Source organism: Pseudophryne corroboree, chromosome 10 (assembly GCF_028390025.1).
Source record: "Pseudophryne corroboree isolate aPseCor3 chromosome 10, aPseCor3.hap2, whole genome shotgun sequence".
Lineage (NCBI taxonomy): Eukaryota > Metazoa > Chordata > Amphibia > Anura > Myobatrachidae > Pseudophryne > Pseudophryne corroboree.
The window spans coordinates 146,731,558-146,753,243 of NC_086453.1; positions in this window are offsets into that span (position 1 = coordinate 146,731,558).

The following is a 21,686-nucleotide window of genomic DNA, read 5'->3' on the forward strand; positions in this document are numbered from 1 at the left end:
AACTTAGGTAAAATAAAGCCAGTTTCTGCAAGGGCCTCCAAATTGCCTTTTTCCTGCCAGTATACGTACGGACTGTCTGACGTGCCTACTTGAATGCTGTCACTCATATAATCCTCCACCATTCTTTCAATGGTGACAGAATCATATGCAGTGACAGTAGACGACATGTCAGTAATCGTTGGCAGGTCCCTCAGTCCAGACCAGATGTCAGCACTTGCTCCTGACTGCTCTGCATCACCGCCAGCGGTTGATTTTGGAAATGTTATCCTTTTCCTGGCGGCTCCAGTGGCGGTAGAAAATGAAGGAGGAGCTGTTGGCGGGTCACGTTCCGCTTGACTTGACAATTGTCTCACCAGCAGGTCTTTGAACATCTGCAGATTTGTGTCTGCCGGAAACAGAGATACAACGTAGGCTTTAAACCTAGGATCGAGCACGGTGGCCAAAATGTAGTGCTCTGATTTCAACAGATTGACCACCCGTGAATCCTGGTTAAGCGATTAGAGGGCTCCATCCACAAGTCCCACATGCCTAGCGGAATCGCTCCTCTTTAGCTCCTCCTTCAATCTCTCCAGCTTCTTCTGCAAAAGCCTGATGAGGGGAATGACCTGATTTAGGCTGTCTGTCTGAACTGACTTCACGTGTGGCAAGTTCAAAGGATTGGAGAAACCTTGCACAACATGGAAACCATTCTCCACTGCGCTTGAGTCAGGTGCATTCCCTCTTCTTTGCCTATATCGTAGGCAGATGTATAGGCTTGAACGGCCTTTTGCTGCTCCTCCATCCTCTGAAGCATATAGAGGGTTGAATTCCACCTCGTTACCACCTCTTGCTTCAGCTGATGGCAGGGCAAGTTCAGGAGTGTTTGCTGGCGCTCCAGTCTTCGGCACGCGGTGGCTGAATGCCAAAAGTGGCCCGCAATTTTTCGGGCCACCGACAGCATCTCTTGCACGCCCCTTTCATTTTAAAAAAAATTATGCACCACCAAATTAATTGTATGTGCAAAACATGGGACGTGCCGGAATTTGTCCAGTTGTAATGCACGCACAATGGGGGTCATTCTGAGTTGTTCGCTAACTGTTTTCGGTCGCAGCACAGCGATTAGGTAAAAAAGTGACACTTCTGCGCATGCGTATGCGGCGCAATGCGCACGCGCGACGTACTTTCACAACAGCTGATGCAGTTTCACACAAGGTCTAGCGACGCTTTTCAATCGCACTGCTGGCCGCAGAGTGATTGACAGTAAGTGGGTGTTTCTGGGTGGTAACTGACCGTTTTCGGGGAGTGTATGTAAAAACGCAGGCGTGTCTGATAAAAACGCGGGCGTACCTGGGGAATCGCAGGCGTGGCTGGCCGAACACAGGGCGTGTTCGTGACGTCAAAACAGTTACTAAACAGTCTGAAGTGATCGCAAGCTAGGAGTAGGTCTCGAGCTGCTAAGAAACTGCACAATCTTTTTTTGTAGCAGCGCTGCGATCCTTTCATTCACACTTCCGCTAAGCTAAGATACACTCCCAGAGGGCGGTGGCTTAGCTTTTGTACGGCTGCTAAAAGCAGCTAGCGAGCGAACAACTCGGAATGAGGGCCAATATTGGTGGCGTTGTCCGATATCACAAAACCCCAGGAGAGTCCAATTGGGGTAAGCCATTCTACGATGATGTTCCTCAGTTTCCGTAAGAGGTTGTCGGCTGTGTGCCTCTTATGGAAAGCGGTGATACAAAGCGTAGCCTGCCTAGGAACGAGTTGGCGTTTGCGAGATGCTGCTACTGGTGCCGCCGCTTTTGTTGCTGCGGGAGGCAATACATCTACCCAGTGGGCTGTCAGTCATATGGGTGGTCATTCCGTGTTGCTCGCTAGCTGTTTTCGGCCGCAGCACAGCATTTAGTCAAAAAAGCGGTACTTCTGCGCATGCGTAAGTGCCGCAATGCGCACGCGCAATGTACTTTCACAACAGCCGAAGAAGTTTCACACAAGGTCTAGCGAAGCTTTTCAGTCGCTTTGCTGGCCGCAGAGTGATTGACATGAAGTGGGCATTTCTGGGTGGTAACTGACCGTTTTCTGGGAGTGTGTGGAAAAACGCAGGCGTGTCAGATACAAACGCAGGCGTGTCTGGGGAAATGCAGGCGTGGCTGGCCGAACGCAGGACGTGTTCGTGACGTCAAAACAGGAACTAAATAGTCTGAAGTGATCGCATGCGCTGAGTAGGTCTGGAGCTGCTCAGAAACTGCACAATCTTTTTTTGTTTCCGCGCTGCGATCCTTTTCGTTCGCACTTCTGCTAAGCTAAAATACACTCCCAGAGGCCGGCGGCTTAGCATTTGCACGGCTGCTAAAAGCAGCTAGCGAGCGAACAACTTGGAATGAGGGCCCTAGTCTTTAGACTGCCCTGCTCCACTTGTCCACATGTCCGTAAGTGTAAGTGGACAGTGGGTACAACTGCATTTTTTAGGACACTGAGGACACATGTCTGACGTCCGTGTACATTCTCGGTATCGCCTGCCTAGAGAAGTGGAACCTAGATGTGATTTGATACCGGGGACACACTACTTCAAGCAATTCTCTAAGTCCCTGTGAACTAACGGTGGATACCGGGCGCACGTCTAACACCAACATAGTTGTCAAGGCCTGAGTTATCCGCTTTGCAACAGGATGACTGCTGTGATATTTCATCTTGGACAGTCAATTGCTTACTGGAAGTAGTACAAGTGGTCTTCCGACTTCCCCTCTGGGATGACGATCGACTCCCAGCAGCAACAACAGCAGCACCAGCAGCAACAGCAGCAGTAGGCGTTCCACTCAAGGATCCATCGGAGGAATCCCAGGCAGGAGAAGACTCGTCAGACTTGCCAGTGACATGGCCTGCAGGACTACTGACGTTCCTGTCTAAGGAGGAAATTGACACTGAGGGAGTTGGTGGTATGGTTTGCAGGAGCTTGGTTACAAGAGGAAGGGATTTACTGGTCAGTGGACTGCTTCCGCTGTAACCCAAAGTTTTTGAACTTGTCACTGACTTCTGATGAATGCGGACCAGGTGACGTATAAGGGAGGATGTTCCTAGGTGGTTAACGTCCTTACCCCTACTTATTACAGCTTGACAAATGCAACACACGGCTTGACACCTGTTGTCCGCATTTGTGTTGAAATAATTCCACACCGAAGAGGTGATTTTTTTTTTGTATGTTGTCCAGTCATGTCAATTTCCTTATTCATCCCACGGACAACAGGTGTCTCCCCATGTGTCTGACTTAAACAAACCACCTCACCATCAGAATCCTCCTCGTCAATTTCCTCCTCAGCGCCAGCAACACCCATATCCTCATCCTGGTGTACTTCAACAGTGACATCTTCAATTTGAATATCAGGAACTGGACTGCGGGTGCTCCTTCCAGCACTTGCAGGGGGCGTGCAAATGGTGGAAGGAGCCACCTCTTCCCGTCCAGTGTTGGGAAGGTCAGGCATCGCAACCGACACAATTGGACTCTCCTTGGGGATTTGTGATTTCGAAGAACGCACAATTCTTTGCTGTGCTTTTGCCAGCTTAAATCTTTTCATTTTTCTAGCGGGAGGATGAATGCTTCCATCGTCATGTGAAGCTGAACCACTAGTCATGAGGAACATAGGAGAGGGACTTAGCCGTTCCTTGCCACTCCGTGTCGTAAATGGCATATTGGCAAGTTTACGCTTCTCCTCAGATGATTTTAATTTAGATTTTTGGGTCATTTTACTGAACTTTTGCATTTTGGATTTTACATGCTCTCTACTATGACATTGGGCATCGGCCTTGCCAGACGACGTTGATGGCATTTCATCGTCTCTGCCATGACTAGTGGCAGCAGCTTCAGCACTAGGTGGAAGTGGATCTTGATCTTTCCCTATTTTACCCTCCAAATTTTTGTTCTCCATTTTTTAATGTGTGGAATTATATGGTAGTAATATATCTGGAATTAGACAGCAGTAATGTCTGGAATTAGATACCACTAGATAGATACCAGATACCACTGTGACTGGAATGATGATGACCTATGCACAGTGACAGGACACTACCACAGCACCCTACAGCAGCAAGATGCAGCACAAGACACTGTACTAGTATTACTAATGTAGTATTACTGAGCACCACAAGACAATGAGCAGTGATACTGAGCACTGCTGATACTGAGCACTGCTGATACTGAGCACTGCTGATACTGAGCATTGCTGATACTGAGCACTGATGATACTGAGCACTGATGATACTGAGCACTGATGATACTGAGCACTGATGATACTACGGAGAACTGACACTGAGCAGCACGATTAGCACAAAACACTGTACTAGTATTACTAATGTAGTATTACTGAGCACCACAAGACAATGAGCAGTGATACTGAGCACTGCTGATACTGAGCACTGCTGATACTGAGCACTGCTGATACTGAGCTGCTGATACTGGGCACTGATGATACTGAGCACTGATGATACTACGGAGAACTGACACTGAGCAGCATGATGCAGCACAACACACTGTACTAGTATTAGTGAGCAGCACGAAAGCACTCTGAAATTGTCACCTCCCAGATACCACTGTGACTGGAATGATGATGAACGATACACAGTCACAGAACACTACTACTACAGCACCCTACAACATCAAGATGCAGCACAAGACACTGTACTAGTATTACTGAGCAGCACAAACGCACTCTGGAATTGTCACCCCCCAGATACCACTGTGACTGGAATGATGATGACCGATGCAGTCACAGGACACTACTACCAGAGCACCCTACAGCAGCAAGATGCAGCACAAGAGAGACACTGTACTAGTATTAGTGATGAGCGGGTTCGGTTTCCGAGAAACCGAACCCCCCCGAACTTTACCCTTTTTACACGGGTCCGAGCCATACTCGGATTCTCCCGTATGGCTCGGCTAACCCGAGCGCGTCCGAACGTCATCATCCCGCTGTCGGATTCTCGCGAGATTTGGATTCTATATAAGCAGCCGCACGTCGCCGCCATTTTCACACGTGCATTGAGATTGATAGGGAGAGGACGTGGCTGGCGTCCTCTCCTTTATATAGTTATAGTTAGTTGATCTGATTGCTACTGCTTAGCTTATTGTGGGGAGGATTGGGGAGCAGCTGTTAGGAGGAGTACAGTGCAGAGATTTGCTAGCTTTTTTTAATCCGTTCTCTGCCTGAAAAAAACGCTCCATACCATATCTGTGCTCAGCCTCAGTGTGCTGCATGATATATCTGACTGTGCTGAGTGCTCACACTGCTTAATTGTGGGGGAGACTGGGGAGCAGCTATAGCAGGAGTACAGTGCAGAGTTTTGCTGACAGTGACCACCAGTATACGTTTGTCTGCCTGAAAAACACTCCTGTGGTGTCTTTTTTTCTTTATACTATAAGTATAAACGCAGTCTGCTGACAGTGTCCACCAGGTCCATTATACTGTATATAGCAGTACGGTAGGCCACTGCTGTACCTACCTCTGTGTCTTCAGTCACTCGTCGTCATACATAGAGTATACTATCCATCCATCTACATTGTATACCTGTGGTGTCTTTTTTTTTTATACTATAAACGCAGTCTGCTGACAGTGTCCACCAGGTCCATTATACTGTATATAGCAGTACGGTAGGCCACTGCTGTACCTACCTCTGTGTCTTCAGTCACTCGTCGTCATACATAAAGTATACTATCCATCCATCTGCATTGTATACCTGAGGTGCCTTTTTTCTTTATACTATAAACGCAGTCTGCTGACAGTGTCCACCAGGTCCATTATACTGTATGTAGCAGTACGGTAGGCCACTGCTGTACCTACCTCTGTGTCTTCAGTCACTCGTCGTCATACATAAAGTATACTATCCATCCATCTACATTGTACACCTGTGGTGTCTTTTTTTCTTTATACTATAAACACAGTCTGCTAACAGTGTCCACCAGGTCCATTATACTGTATATAGCAGTACGGTAGGCCACTGCTGTACCTACCTCTGTGTCTTCAGTCACTCGTCGTCATACATAAAGTATACTATCCATCCATCTACATTGTATACCTGTGGTGTCTTTTTTTCTTTATACTATAAATGCAGTCTGCTGACAGTGTCCACCAGGTCCATTATACTGTATATAGCAGTACGGTAGGCCACTGCTGTACCTACCTCTGTGTCTTCAGTCACTCGTCGTCATACATAAAGTATACTATCCATCCATCTACATTGTATACCTGTGGTGTCTTTTTTTCTTTATACTATAAAGGCAGTCTGCTGACAGTGTCCACCAGGTCCATTATACTGTATATAGCAGTACGGTAGGCCACTGCTGTACCTACCTCTGTGTCTTCAGTCACTCGTCGTCATACATAAAGTATACTATCCATCCATCTACATTGTATACCTGTGGTGTCTTTTTTTCTTTATACTATAAACGCAGTCTGCTGACAGTATCCACCAGGTCCATTATACTGTATATAGCAGTACGGTAGGCCACTGCTGTACCTACCTCTGTGTCTTCAGTCACTCGTCATCATACATAAAGTATACTATCCATCCATCTACATTGTATACCTGTGGTGTCTTTTTTTCTTGATACTATAAACGCAGTCTGCTGACAGTGTCCACCAGGTCCATTATACTGTATATAGCAGTACGGTAGGCCACTGCTGTACCTACCTCTGTGTCTTCAGTCACTCGTCGTCATACATAAAGTATACTATCCATCCATCTACATTGTATACCTGTGGTGTCTTTTTTTCTTTATACTATAAATGCAGTCTGCTGACAGTGTCCACCAGGTCCATTATACTGTATATAGCAGTACGGTAGGCCAATGCTGTACCTACCTCTGTGTCTTCAGTCACTGGTCGTCATACATAAAGTATACTATCCATACATCTACATTGTATACCTGTGGTGCCTTTTAGTTGTGCGCATTAAAATATGGAGAACAAAAATGTGGAGGTTAAAAAAATAGGGAAAGATCAAGATCCACTTCCACGTCATGCTGAAGCTGCTGCCACTAGTCATGGCCGAGACGATGAAATGCCATCAACGTCGTCTGCCAAGGCCGATGCCCAATGTCATAATACAGAGCATGTAAAATCCAAAACACAAAAGATCAGTAAAAAAATGACCCAAAAATCAAAATTAAAAGCGTCTGAGGAGAAGCGTAAACTTGCCAATATGCCATTTACGACACGGAGTGGCAAGGAACGGCTGAGGCCCTGGCCTATGTTCATGGCTAGTGGTTCAGCTTCACATGAGGATGGAAGCACTCATCCTCTCGCTAGAAAAAAGAAAAGACTTAAGCTGGCAAAAGCACAGCAAAGAACTGTGCGTTCTTCGAAATCACAAATCCCCAAGGAGAGTCCAATTGTGTCGGTTGCGATGCTTGACCTTCCCAACACTGGACAGGAAGAGCTTGCACCTTCCACCATTTGCACACCCCCTGCAAGTGCTGGAAGGAGCACCCGCAGTCCAGTTCCTGATAGTCAAATTGAAGATGTCACTGTTGAAGTACACCAGGATGAGGATATGGGTGTTGCTGGCGCTGGGGAGGAAATTGACAAGGAGGATTCTGATGGTGAGGTGGTTTGTTTAAGTCAGGCACCCGGGGAGACACCTGTTGTCCGTGGGACGAATATGGCCATTGACATGCCTGGTCAAAATACAAAAAAAATCAGCTCTTCGGTGTGGAATTATTTCAACAGAAATGCGGACAACAGGTGTCAAGCCATGTGTTGCCTTTGTCAAGCTGTAATAAGTAGGGGTAAGGACGTTAACCACCTCGGAACATCCTCCCTTATACGTCACCTGCAGCGCATTCATCATAAGTCAGTGACAAGTTAAAAAACTTTGGGTGACAGCGGAAGCAGTCCACTGACCACTAAATCCCTTCCTCTTCTAACCAAGCTCCTGCAAACCACACCACCAACTCCCTCAGTGTCAATTTCCTCCTTACCCAGGAAAGCCAATAGTCCTGCAGGCCATGTCACTGGCAAGTCTGACGAGTCCTCTCCTGCCTGGGATTCCTCCGATGCATCCTTTAGTGTAACACCTACTGCTGCTGGCGCTGCTGTTGTTGCTGCTGGGAATCGATCGTCATCCCAGAGGGGAAGTCGGAAGACCACTTGTACTACTTCCAGTAAGCAATTGACTGTCCAACAGTCCTTTGCGAGGAAGATGAAATATCACAGCAGTCATCCTGCTGCAAAGCGGATAACTCAGGCCTTGGCAGCCTGGGCGGTGAGAAACGTGGTTCCGGTATCCATCGTTAATTCAGAGCCAACTAGAGACTTGATTGAGGTACTGTGTCCCCGGTACCAAATACCATCTAGGTTCCATTTCTCTAGGCAGGCGATACCGAAAATGTACACAGACCTCAGAAAAAGAGTCACCAGTGTCCTAAAAAATGCAGTTGTACCCAATGTCCACTTAACCACGGACATGTGGACAAGTGGAGCAGGGCAGACTCAGGACTACATGACTGTGACAGCCCACTGGGTAGATGTATTGCGTCCCGCTGCAAGAACAGCAGCGGCGGCACCAGTAGCAGCATCTCGCAAACGCCAACTCGTTCCTAGGCAGGCTACGCTTTGTATCACCGCTTTCCAGAATATGCACACAGCTGAAAACCTCTTAGGGCAACTGAGGAAGATCATCACAGAATGGCTTACCCCAATTGGACTCTCCTGGGATTTGTGGCATCGGACAACGCCAGCAATATTGTGCGTGCATTACATCTGGGCAAATTCCAGCACGTCCCATGTTTTGCACATACCTTGAATTTGGTGGTGCAGAATTATTTAAAAAACGACAGGGGCGTGCAAGAGATGCTGTCGGTGGCCAGAAGAATTGCGGGCCACTTTCGGTGTACAGGCACCGCGTACAGAAGACTGGAGCACCACCAAAAACACCTGAACCTGCCCTGCCATCATCTGAAGCAAGAGGTGGTAACGAGGTGGAATTCAACCCTCTATATGCTTCAGAGGATGGAGGAGCAGCAAAAGGCCATTCAAGCCTATACATCTGGCCACGATTTAGGCAAAGGAGGTGGAATGCACCTGACTCAAGCGCAGTGGAGAATGATTTCAACGTTGTGCAAGGTTCTGCAACCTTTTGAACTTGACACACGTGAAGTCAGTTCAGACACTGCCAGCCTGAGTCAGGTCATTCCCCTCATCAGGCTTTTGCAGAAGAAGCTGGAGACATTGAAGGAGGAGCTAAAACAGAGCGATTCCGCTAGGCATGTGGGACTTGTGGATGGAGCCCTTCATTCGCTTAACCAGGATTCACGGGTGGTCAATCTGCTGAAATCAGAGCACTACATTTTGGTCACCGTGCTCGATCCTAGATTTAAAACCTACATTGTATCTCTCTTTCCGGCAGACACAAGTCTGCAGAGGTTCAAAGACCTGCTAGTGAGAAAATTGTCAAGTCAAGCGGAACGTGACCCGTCAACATCTCCTCCTTCACATTCTCCCGCAACTGGGGGTGCGAGGAAAAGGCTACGAATTCCGATCCCACCCGCTGGCGGTGATGCAGGGCAGTCTGGAGCGAGTGCTGACATCTGGTCCGGACTGAAGGACCTGCCAACGATTACTGACATGTCGTCTACTGTCACTGCATATGATTCTCTCACCATTGAAAGAATGGTGGAGGATTATATGAGTGACCGCATCCAAGTAGGCACGTCAGACAGTCCGTACGTATACTGGCAGGAAAAAGAGGCAATTTGGAGGCCCTTGCACAAACTGGCTTTATTCTACCTAAGTTGCCCTCCCTCCAGTGTGTCTTCCGAAAGAGTGTTTAGTGCCGCCGCTCACCTTGTCAGCAATCGGCGTACGAGGTTACTTCCAGAAAATGTGGAGAAGATGATGTTCATTAAAATGAATTATAATCAATTCCTCCGTGGAGACATTCACCAGCAGCAATTGCCTCCAGAAAGTACACGTGGACCTGAGATGGTGGATTCCAGTGGGGACGAATTAATAATCTGTGAGGAGGGGGATGTACACAGTGAAAGGGGTGATGAATCGGAGGATGATGATGATGAGGTGGACATCTTGCCTCTGTAGAGCCAGTTTGTGCAAGGAGAGATTGATTGCTTCTTTTTTGGTGGGGGCCCAAACCAACCAGTCATTTCAGTCACAGTCGTGTGGCAGACCCTGTCGCTGAAATGATGGGTTCGTTAAAGTGTGCATGTCCTGTTTATACAACATAAGGGTGGGTGGGAGGGCCCAAGGACAATTCCATCTTGCACCTCTTTTTTCTTTCATTTTTCTTTGCGTCATGTGCTGTTTGGGGAGTATTTTTTTGAAGGGCCATCCTGCGTGACACTGCAGTGCCACTCCTAGATGGGCCAGGTGTTTGTGTCGGCCACTTGGGTCGCTTATCTTAGTCACACAGCTACCTCATTGCGCCTCTTTTTTTCTTTGCGTCATGTGCTGTTTGGGGAGTATTTTTTTCAAGTGCCATCCTGTCTGACACTGCAGTGCCACTCCTAGATGGGCCAGGTGTTTGTGTAGGCCACTAGGGTCGCTTAGCTTAGTCACACAGCTACCTCATTGCGCCTCTTTTTTTTCTTCTTTGCGTCATGTGCTGTTTGGGGAGTATTTTTTGGAAGGGCCATCCGGCCTGACACTGCAGTGCCACTCCTAGATGGGCCAGGTGTTTGTGTCGGCCACTAGGGTCGCTTAGCTTAGTCACACAGCTTCCTCATTGCGCCTCTTTTTTTCTTTGCGTCATGTGCTGTTTGGGGAGTATTTTTTTGAAGGGCCATCCTGCGTGACACTGCAGTGCCACTCCTAGATGGGCCAGGTGTTTGTGTCGGCCACTTGGGTCACTTAGCTTAGTCACACAGCTACCTCGGTGCAAATTTTAGGACTAAAAATAATATTGTGAGGTGTGAGGTGTTCAGAATAGACTGAAAATAAGTGGAAATTATGGTTATTGAGGTTAATAATACTATGGGATCAAAATGACCCCCAAATTCTATAATTTAAGCTGTTTTTTAGGGTTTTTTGAAAAAAAACACCCGAATCCAAAACACACCCGAATCCGACAAAAAAATTTCGGTGAGGTTTTGCCAAAACGCGTTCGAACCCAAAACACGGCCGCGGAACCGAACCCAAAACCAAAACACAAAACCCGAAAAATTTCCGGTGCACATCACTAACTAGTATTAATGAGCAGCAATAAGCACTGATACTGAGCACTGATACTGAGATTTGCCACTGAGTGAACGTAGCCACATCCTCTCTGTACCCAATACAATGCACGAGTGAAAATGGCGGTGGCGCGCGGCTCTTTATATGGAATCCGAATCTTGCGAGAATCCGACAATGGGATGATGACGTTTTGCCTCGTTCGGGTTTTCCGAGTCAGGCGGGAACAACCGAGCCTAGCTTGGACCCGTGTTTGACATGTGAAGTTCGGTTGGGTTCGGTTCTCAGAGAACTAAACCCGCTCATCTCTAGTTACTGGAATGATATCTGTATTGTGTAGAGGTCATTGGAATGCACTCTGTCAAAGTCGAAAAATATTGTAATGCATGCCCCACGTACTAACCCCATGCACATGCCCGCTGCGCGTGCACTCAGTCTGCCGTGCGTGCACATATCCGCAATTTGCGTAAAGGAGCTTTCCACGGCCATGCGCCTTAGCGCGTGGTATGCGCATTTACGGTAGAGTTTGTGAGCGCATAGAGGGTTATTAGAATATTACATATTTAACCCAAATAGTGTACATTTTAGATATAGCTCCCCTATATCGCATCAGCAAGTATTAATAGTTTAAACAGTTCCAGTTCCAATAGTTTAAACAGATTCACCTTTGCATGATAGGAAGGGTCAGATAAAGGTTGGAAGGTGATGTCTAGTATCCAGCTGTAGGGTATTTTGAGGGTAACATTCCGGTGTTGGTTAGAGAAAGATCGCATGTTCCAGCGTATAGTTATGTGCAGAAGCAGAATATGAACATTAACTGTATTTACTGTATATTATGTATGCGGCGGGAATCCAGAGGATACCACCCACAAGAGTAGTTGGGGAAATACATCGCCCATCTATTCAAATCCACCTATGACCTCTTCTGTAATGTATAGACACATCCCTGTGTCCAATGGACAATGAGATTACAGTGACCATTGTATTGTGTATGCATGTTGTGTATAAAAAGCCCATTGTTGCCTGGCCGGTCAGAAGACTCTGAACGCTTTCTATCTGACTAGCGGAGGACCGGCCGGGTTGCGCTTGCGAGCATTCTCACGTATGTACATTCTCTGTAGCCATTATTCTGTTTAGATTTATCTTGTTAGCCTGTAGTGTATGATTTGTACTTTTACCTTTTGGAATTAATCCACTGTGGCCTTAGAACCCTGTGGTTTCAACTACAAATCAGTGTTGTGTCTTCACTTTCCTGCGAGGGTTTTAGAGTGTATTTATCTGTATAAGGTGTATAAGTATTGGTAAGGTGTACGCACTGTGGGTACTTTATACCGTCAGCGCTACTTAAGGTTTAAGGTATAACATCGTTGCAGTACTTTGCTGTTAAGGGTTTAAAGTGTAATATCATTACATTGTATCATTAACAAGGTTTAAAGGTTATCAATTGTGTGTGCGCTCGCTGTGTGTACTCTGTACACTCAGCGCGGCGTGTGTACGCCAAGTGCGTACCACGTGCAGGACTCTGTACGCAAATAGCGATTAAAGTGCGTAGCACGTGTATTCAGTCTAGCGACCATAGCGGCTCCACGGTAATAGTGTATCTAGAGGTATAGCTTTACGGTCTAAGATAATATCGACATTATCAATTGGGGGCATCGTCCGGTTCTTCCTCATACCCGCAGCCTAGCAAGTTTACGCAGACTTTATCTATCAGCAAAGGGCGGAAAGGTATCCCCTGTAAGCCTTCTCTTGGTCGGTGGATACACTAGTGCTGATTAGATAAGCGTCTGCCCTGCATGGTTTGAAGGGATGCTGGAGGGATCCGTAAGGTAAGAACGCAAAAGCTATTTTTTTAAAAATCTGCAAATTTCTGTTTGGCGCCAAATGCTCACACAACACACGCATACACCTGTATTTTGTACTTTGCATATCTGCTCGCATTATTGCCGTAAGCATTGATTACTAGATTCATTTTGACCTGTACTGAGAAAATTTGTTGCTATTTATTCATTCCGAGTTGTTCGCTCGCAAGCTGCTTTTAGCAGCATTGCACACGCTAAGCCGCCGCCTACTGGGAGTATCAAAATTGCAAATGAAAGATTCGCAATATTGCGAAAAGACTTGTCTGTGCAGTTTCTGAGTAGCTCGAGACTTACTCTTCCAGTGCGATCAGTTCAGTGCTTGTCGTTCCTGGTTTGACGTCACAAACACACCTAGCGTTCGCCCAGACACTCCTCCTTTTCTCTAGCCACTCCCGCGTTTTTCCCAGAAACGGTAGCGTTTTTTCACACACTCCCATAAAACGGCCAGTTTTCGCCCAGAAACACCCACTTCCTGTCAATCACATTACGATCACCAGAACGAAGAAAAAAACCTTGTAATGCCGTGAGTAAAATACCAATCTTTATAGCAAATTTACTTGGCGCAGTCGCAGTGCGAACATTGCGCATGCGCAATTAGCAGAAAATCGCTGCAATGCGAAGAAAATTACAGAGCGAACAACTCGGAATGACCACCTGTGTGTTGTGTTCAGTAAGCGATTATAGTTAAATATCGCTTACATTTATTAAAGTGTGGGTTTTGTAGTACTGCGGACGTACGGCCTTTGTACACGTGTCTCGGACAGCGTAAGGGACTGCGTACGCAACGTAAAGGCATACACACATGGCGTGTTCGTGCAACGTGCGTAAAAGTACGCCCGCTAAATACAAATCACACAATAGCATTGTTTTAGTTTAAGTGCGAGACGGTAGCCACGCGATAATAGCACAAATTGATCAGTTTCCAATATTTAGTTTAAATACCTTTCTTACTGAATTACCTCTGGAACTAAGGCTGTTTTACCTGAATGAAAGTTAATTTTCTGTACAGAAAAACAAAAGTGTATATGAGTGAACGAGCGTGAGTGTGCAAACAATAAAGGTTTTGTGGAACCTGGGAATTCGGGATCCCGTAGAAGACCACACCAGGTGAGTGGACACTTGGTGGCGTGAGAGTGGCTTGCTCACGTTAACATTGATTAAGGTACAAAGGAGCAAATTAGTATAACAGCAGACCAAGAGGTCAGCGAAGTCAGAAAACCGCTGACAAAGTCAAGCGAAGCTCTGAATACCGCGGCCTAAAAGGTCAGCGAGGTTTTGTGTAGAGAGCGCAGCCCAGGGGGTTGGCGTAGTACCCATATAGGCCCGTTCAGATACGCTCCGGCTGAGGTTTTGCAGCCTGAAAAACGATTCCATTGGTCGCACGGCGGATAAGTAACAGTTACCTATACGCTGGGCGATTGGACCGCGCGTTCGTGGGTGCAATACTTAGCCCACCGCGATACCCTTTTACGAGTTTTGCATAAAATCGTGGGATCATTGGCGCTAGGTGCAGCACACGCAACGTGATTTGTGTAACAATTTTTTTGTTTTAAGGGAGTTTTCGCTGGTCACTCAGGAAATCTCCAACGACCAATATTTACTGGGAAGGGAAAGTCACTCCCACACACTCTCAGTAAATAGAGGTTACACAGGGGCCCTAGGTTGGGTACGTACCGGCGCTGACGACAGTGCTTAGGTGTATTGGCCAACGTGGGCGTGAGTGGGTGAGAGCACTCGTTGAACTTCACCGTTGCCTTATAATTGAGTATTTTGTTTTTTTGTAGGAATTAGCTGAGAAGGCAATGCCTGCAAAAGATGGGGGCCAGTTGCTCAAGTAAGGGACGATCAACCAGGGTTCAGGTTGATATTCTGCGGCCCATGGGGTCGGCGAGGTACATAATGTGTGAGAAATATGGATCACACGCAGAGGTCTTATGCAATGAATGGGAACGTATGACTGCGGAAGATAGGGAACCATTCCCTAAGATAGGCAGTTTTAGTCCAGAGGTGTTGCAGAATTTAAGGATTAGGATATGTCTGTTAAAAACCCGAAAAGAAAGGATCAGACACTCAAACTGTTTACATTTATGGCAACGAGAGAGTGATATGCAAAGGGAACTAGCTAACGCAGCCGGTTCCAACCCTAGCAGGAAACTGATTGCAACTGCACCACCACCACCACCATATATTACAGGGGAGAAAGTGGCTACAGACAATGGCATACTAATATATGATAAGAGTGAACTTGATAAATGTATTAATGCTAACCAGTGCAAGTTGTATCCCATCTTAAACTTCCCTCAGGACTGCGACCAGGAAGATGAGCCCAGCACGATATCGGCACTCTCTCTAGCAGCCACCATACAAGACACACAAGTGGGCACGGCCCAACCAGTAAGAACAGTAGCAAAGGCCCCTAGCGGAGGGACAGGTGAGGTCGTGTCCACAGGTAAGTACGGTACAGTACATTATGCAGAGACAATTGCACCTCACATTGTAGAAGCAACCCAGAATGATGTAATTGAACTAAATCCTGTCAGGGTGATCGCAGTCCCCAATGGGAAGACTGACGCTCAGGGAATCACTCCCGTCAGGAACATTGCTATGCATTGTCCTTGGTCCCGGACAGAATTGAGGACAATTATGTCTGAATTTCCCAATCCCAGGAAGGATCTAGCCGCATGTCAGAGGTTTATTAGAGAACTAGGTAACGCCACCGAACCCACAAACATAGATTGGCGGACAGTGCTACGGGCATGTTTGCCCTCCAATATTGACCCTGTGAAATTCATTGCTGATTGTAAATTAGATGCAGAAGTACCTCTCACTGATGAATACACTCAGGAGAATGTAAAACAGATCAATCTGCAGTTAGGGGTATATTTACCTACTGTTGTCTAGTGGAATAAAATCTTTTCGATAAGACAAAAAGAAGGTGAAACTGCTTCTGAATATTTCCATCGAGCACTGCAGGAAATGGCTAGATACACTGGGGTCGAGGACATTAAGGAAAATATTCATCATAGAGAGGTAGCTGTGTCCGTATTAATGGACGGCTTGAAAGAAACGTTGAGAACAAGGGTACAAACCACTCAACCTAACTGGAGAGGTATTTCGGTGGCTGTATTAAGAGAGTCCGCTATCGAGCACGATTGGAACATCATTAAGCACAGGGAGTCACAGGGGATAAGCTGATGACCGTAAGTATCAAAGCCCTGACAACGAAGCCACATCAGCCAAAACCCCAGACCCCTGATGGTAAGTCGTATGTAGTGAAATGTTATAATTGCAAGAGGGAAGGACATTACGCACGGAACTGTAATTATAAAAGCAACGTATATCGACCCCCTAGACCAGAACATGACTCACAGCATAACACACGTAATTGGGATCAGGGACCGCATAGGAGGAATTATGAGCCACATGCAGGGGAAACAAGGAGGTACCCACCTAGGAGGGACTGGCAGACCTATGAAAATTCTCAGCTACCCCCCTCACATATTGTAGCTGCCAGCGCGCTGCGGGAGGGTCACAACATACAATAGGGGTTAGGCCACACCTGTAGTTTGCAGCCAGTGAAGTTGATTGCTAGACTTGGAAATGAACCCGAGGTTACAGTTGATGTAGCTGGTAGATCACTACCTTTCCCTGTAGATACAGGGGCGGCCAGGTCAGTGTTAAATTCAACTGTAGGTATGAAAACCACGGGTAAAACAATTTCAGCAATGGGGTTAACAGGAGTAGTGCAACACTACCCTTTAAGTAGACCAGCAGAGATTACGATAGGGCCTTTGCAGACCAAGCACTCCTTTTTGCTAGCTGCATCGGCTCCGACTAATCTACTTGGGAGAGATTTATTGTGTAAGATGAGGTGTGTCATATATTGTACTCCTGAGGGTGTCTTCTTAGATATACCCGAGAATCACGTTCAGGAAGTGCAGGATATGTTAGACACCCCACAAAGGTTAATGTCACACTCTGCTGTTATAGACAGGTGTCCATCCAAGGTAGAGGAAATGATCTCCCAGATACCGGAATCCCTCTGGACCAAAGATGGACAAGACACTGGATTGATGGCAAATGTAGCTCCTGGAGTAGTGCAAGTAAAAGATGGTAGGATAGATCCAAAAATCCCACAGTATCCTCTGAAGCCAGAGGTGGAATTAGGAGTGTACCCAGTCATAGAGCGCTTGCTACAACAGGGCATCCTAGTTAGGACGTCCAGCACTGCCAATAGTCCCATCTTCCCTGTGAAAAAGAGTGGGGGGAGGGGTTACAGGCTAGTGCAGGATCTAAGGGGGATAAACAAGATAGTTGAGAGCCAATTCCCCGTAGTGCCAAATCCAGCTGTCATCCTCATGCAAATTCCCCCTACTGCGAAATTTTTCACTGTTATTGACCTCTGTTCTGCTTTCTTCTCGGTACCTCTGCACCCTGAGAGCCAATATTTGTTTGCATTTACATACAGGGGAGTACAGTACACCTGGACTCGCCTACCCCAAGGTTTCATTGACAGCCCAAGTATTTTCTCCCAGGCTTTGCACGACTGTTTACAATCCTTTCAACCTGAGAGCGGATCAGTGTTAATACAGTATGTAGATGACTTACTGCTGTGTTCAGATTCACTCGAGTTGTCCTTGAAAGACACGAAACAGCTTCTGTTTCACCTTTCTAATACGGGACACAAGGTTTCAAAGGATAAGTTACAGTTGTGCCAGACCAAGGTGAAATATTTGGGACATTGCTTGACACAAGGACTGAGACACCTCACCGCTGATAGAATACAGGCGATTCGCGACATGACTCTGCCACAAACCCAGCAGCAGATCCGCACTTTCCTTGGAATGTGTAGGTATTGCCTAAACTGGATCCCAGGGTTCTCCATACTGGCTTTACCTCTGCAGGAAATGGTCTCCTCGAACAAACCAGATCGGATCTCTCACACAGATGAGTCCGAACTGGCATTTGAGAGACTTAAACAATGCCTATCACAGGCACCTGCATTAGGCATGCCAGATTATGGGAAACCTTTTGAGTTGTACGGTACGGAAAGTGCTGGGTGTGCGGCAGGTGTCCTAACCCAGAGACATGGCGATGCCAGCAGGCTGGTAGCTTACTACAGTGCACAGTTGGACACTGTAGCATGGTCTCTCCCCACATGCTTGCGAAGTGTTGCAGCGATAGCCTTGCTAGTGAGTAAAAGTGAAGATGTAGTGTTGGGACACAACCTGACCATCCATACACCTCATGCAGTATCAGCCTTACTGAACTCTGCCCAAACCAGATATGTCTCATCAGCACAGTTTACAAGGTGGGAATTAGCACTAGTGGCACCTGTGAACATCACCATAAAGAGATGCAGCGCACTAAATCCTGCAACTTATCTCCCAGGTGTGCCTGGACAGGCACAAAGGGCGGAGGATGAGAATGATGGTGAAGGAGGATTTAGTATAGACACTGACACACATGATTGTATGGAATATCTGAACCAAACTTTCACTGCAAGACCCGACATTAGTGACAACCCACTGGAAGGCGTAGATTTTACTTTTTACACTGACGGTAGTTGCCACAGACAGACGGACTCGGGAGACTTGTGTACTGGATACGCAGTCGTAGATGACAGAGGTATCATAGAAGCTGAACCCCTGGGCCCACCGCACTCAGCACAAGTTGCTGAGCTGGTCGCCCTTACCAGAGCATGTGAATTGGCTAAGGGTAAGTCAGCCAACATATATACAGATTCTAGGTATGCCTTTGGAGTAGTGCATGATTTCGGGGCCCTATGGCGCCTTAGAAATTTCATGACGGCAGCTGGCACACCTGTAGCGCATGCATCCCATATAAAAAGGCTTCTAACAGCAATACAGGAACCTGACAGAGTGGCTGTTATCAAGTGCAAAGCCCACACTTACAGTCAAGACCCAGTGTCACTTGGTAACAGCCGGGCAGACAAAGCTGCTAAATCAGCAGCCAGCACCCCCATACAGACAGATATCACACAACTGATGGTATTCAATACCGTCAACACACAAAAATTAAGTGAAATGCAAAATTTGTGTTCTCCACAGGAAAAGGCAGTCTGGAGGTCAAAAGGATATGGCCAGGAGTCCTCAGGACTCTGGACAGATGGACAGGGTAAGCCAGTAGCCCCCAGAGCATATCTTCCAGCTTAGCTGAGGCGGCACATGGTCTGACTCATCTGGGCAAAGAAGGTATGTGTAAGCTGGTAAGAGCCTACTGGTGTGCGCCAGGATTCTCTTCTCATGCGGGTAAGAGAGCAATGACATGTCTTATCTGCTTGAGGAAGAATATTGGAAAGTCAATACCAACAGAACCATCCCATATCCCGCCAACAGACGGCCCTTTTCAGGTAATACAAATTGATTTCATACAGTTGCCACCCTGCAGAAATTTAAAGTATGTGTTAGTTTGTATTGACGTGTTTTCAAATTGGGTAGAAGCGTTCCCCGCTGCCACAAATACTGCTACGTTCACTGCAAAGAAAATTGTGCAGGAATTTGTGTGCAGATATGGTATCCCTAGGATAATTGAAAGCGATAGGGGTACCCATTTTACAGGTGAAGTCTTTCAGGTTATGTGCAAATTGATGGGAATTAATAGTAAGCTGCATACTCCGTACCGCCCACAGGCGAGTGCGAAAGTGGAAAGAGTAAACAGCACTATTAAGAACAAGCTGAGCAAAGTGATGGCTGAAACTGGATTGTTATGGCCAGAAGCTTTGCCACTTGTACTGTACAGCATCAGAACCACTCCCAGGTCCCCCCTTAACCTATCACCCTTTGAGATTCTTTTTGGTCGACAACCCCATGTAATGATTGACCCCCAGGATGATTTGAAATGCAATAATGAGGTGACTGTAAAATATATGGTTAAGATGAGCCAGCAGCTGAGGAATCAAAACAGAAATCTAAAGCTGGTGATTCCTGACCTACCAAACAGTAATTGTCATGACATTGAACCTGGGGACTATGTAATGATTCAAAATTTTCTACGCTCAGGTTGCCTTATTGACCGGTGGGAAGGACCGTACCAAGTCTTACTGACCAGCACGACAGCATTAAAGGTTGCCGAGAGAGAGACTTGGGTCCACTCGTCCCACTGTAAGAAGGTCGCTGACCCAGAGAGAGCCCGTGACAAAGAGCAGAGTGTAGAGGAAATCGTATCACTGGAGTGCCTGTTCCGGGAAGGTTGAGAGGCAGGACTGTTGTCACGGCACCTGAGCACAGAGAACTACAAGACCAAAGGCGGTTGTCACACCAAATTTATTTTTCCTTTTTATTATTTTCTCCATCTCCCATTACCCTCCTTTCCCCCCTTCCTTGCTCCTTTTTCTCTCCCCTTAACAAGATGGACTTACCCCAAGAGACTGCATTCCGGGTTTTCCTGTTGACCCTGTTGTTGACCAGAGCAGTCTGTTTCGGTGAGAGTACCAGAGAGGTCAAGAAAGGATCTGGAATGGGTTCTGATGACAAGGACGGATTGATAGAATTCCAAGAGCAACACATCCACCGAGCAAAGGCGAGTATCAGAAAACGATCTGGTAGTCAAAAAACTAGGAGGCACTGTGAAGGGTTATTGGCTGAGGAAAATTGTATTTGTAGAAACTGTGAAAACATAGTTGAGGACGGGTGCATCCAGAGTTGTCAGTCCAGCCTTAATATCAACATGGACCGTCATCCATTGAGTGATTATCACTCATTAGTGGGTTAGGTTTTAAACAAAACAGAATGCTGGGTGTGCTCACAAGTACCTCAAGGTCAGAGCAAGTCAGGACTAGTACCGTATCCATTAACAATAGATGAGGTATTTGAATTAAGGGGTGGGAGACCGGTGGACAAGAAATTTTATATTTCTAGGCCCCCTAGTTTGAAGCTCCACCACTATCATGTGGATAGATCCTTAGTATGTTTCAACATTTCCAATTCCCGAAAGCCGGAAAAATTGGGAAGTGACATGGAATAACCAAACCATGGCATTTTCACACAGAGCCGACAGAATGCCCGTAGACTCAGAACTTATATGCCAAATAGCCGACGGTGGAAGGTATTTTCGGTACAGGTATACTCTAGGAAGTAGGACCATGCGGGTTGGAGAAGTATCACCAGGATACTGTGCGCATATCATACAGCCTGATATGTGTACTGAACAGATGAGAGAGTTAGGGATAGGATTTTTCACTTGGAAGGTTTGCAATATGGTAATGTCATATTCTGTCCCATATGTTCTCCCCGATGATGCATATTTCATATGCGGGAGGAAGGCGTATTAGTGGCTTGCCCCAAACTCAGAGGGATTGTGTTACATTGGAAGAGTGTTGCCAGAAGTAATGACCATAACCCATAACAAGATGAAAGACGTTCACCGCAATGCTCAAGCTCCTTACACTCACACTCACTATGAACACATTGTTAAGAGACACCTTATAGATAGGACAGAGCACGCAGCCTCTGATTTGATCCACGAATCCACCGGGATTCAATTCCTACTTGCGTTAGATATCACCCGTACCGCCAGAGGAATTATAAATTATAGGTATATTCATGCTCTAGCTAACCTGATAGATAATATCACCGAGATGTATGATGACACCTTCAGGTATACAGAGAGGGAGTTGCAAGCTTACAAAACGGAACTGATCCAGCACAGGATG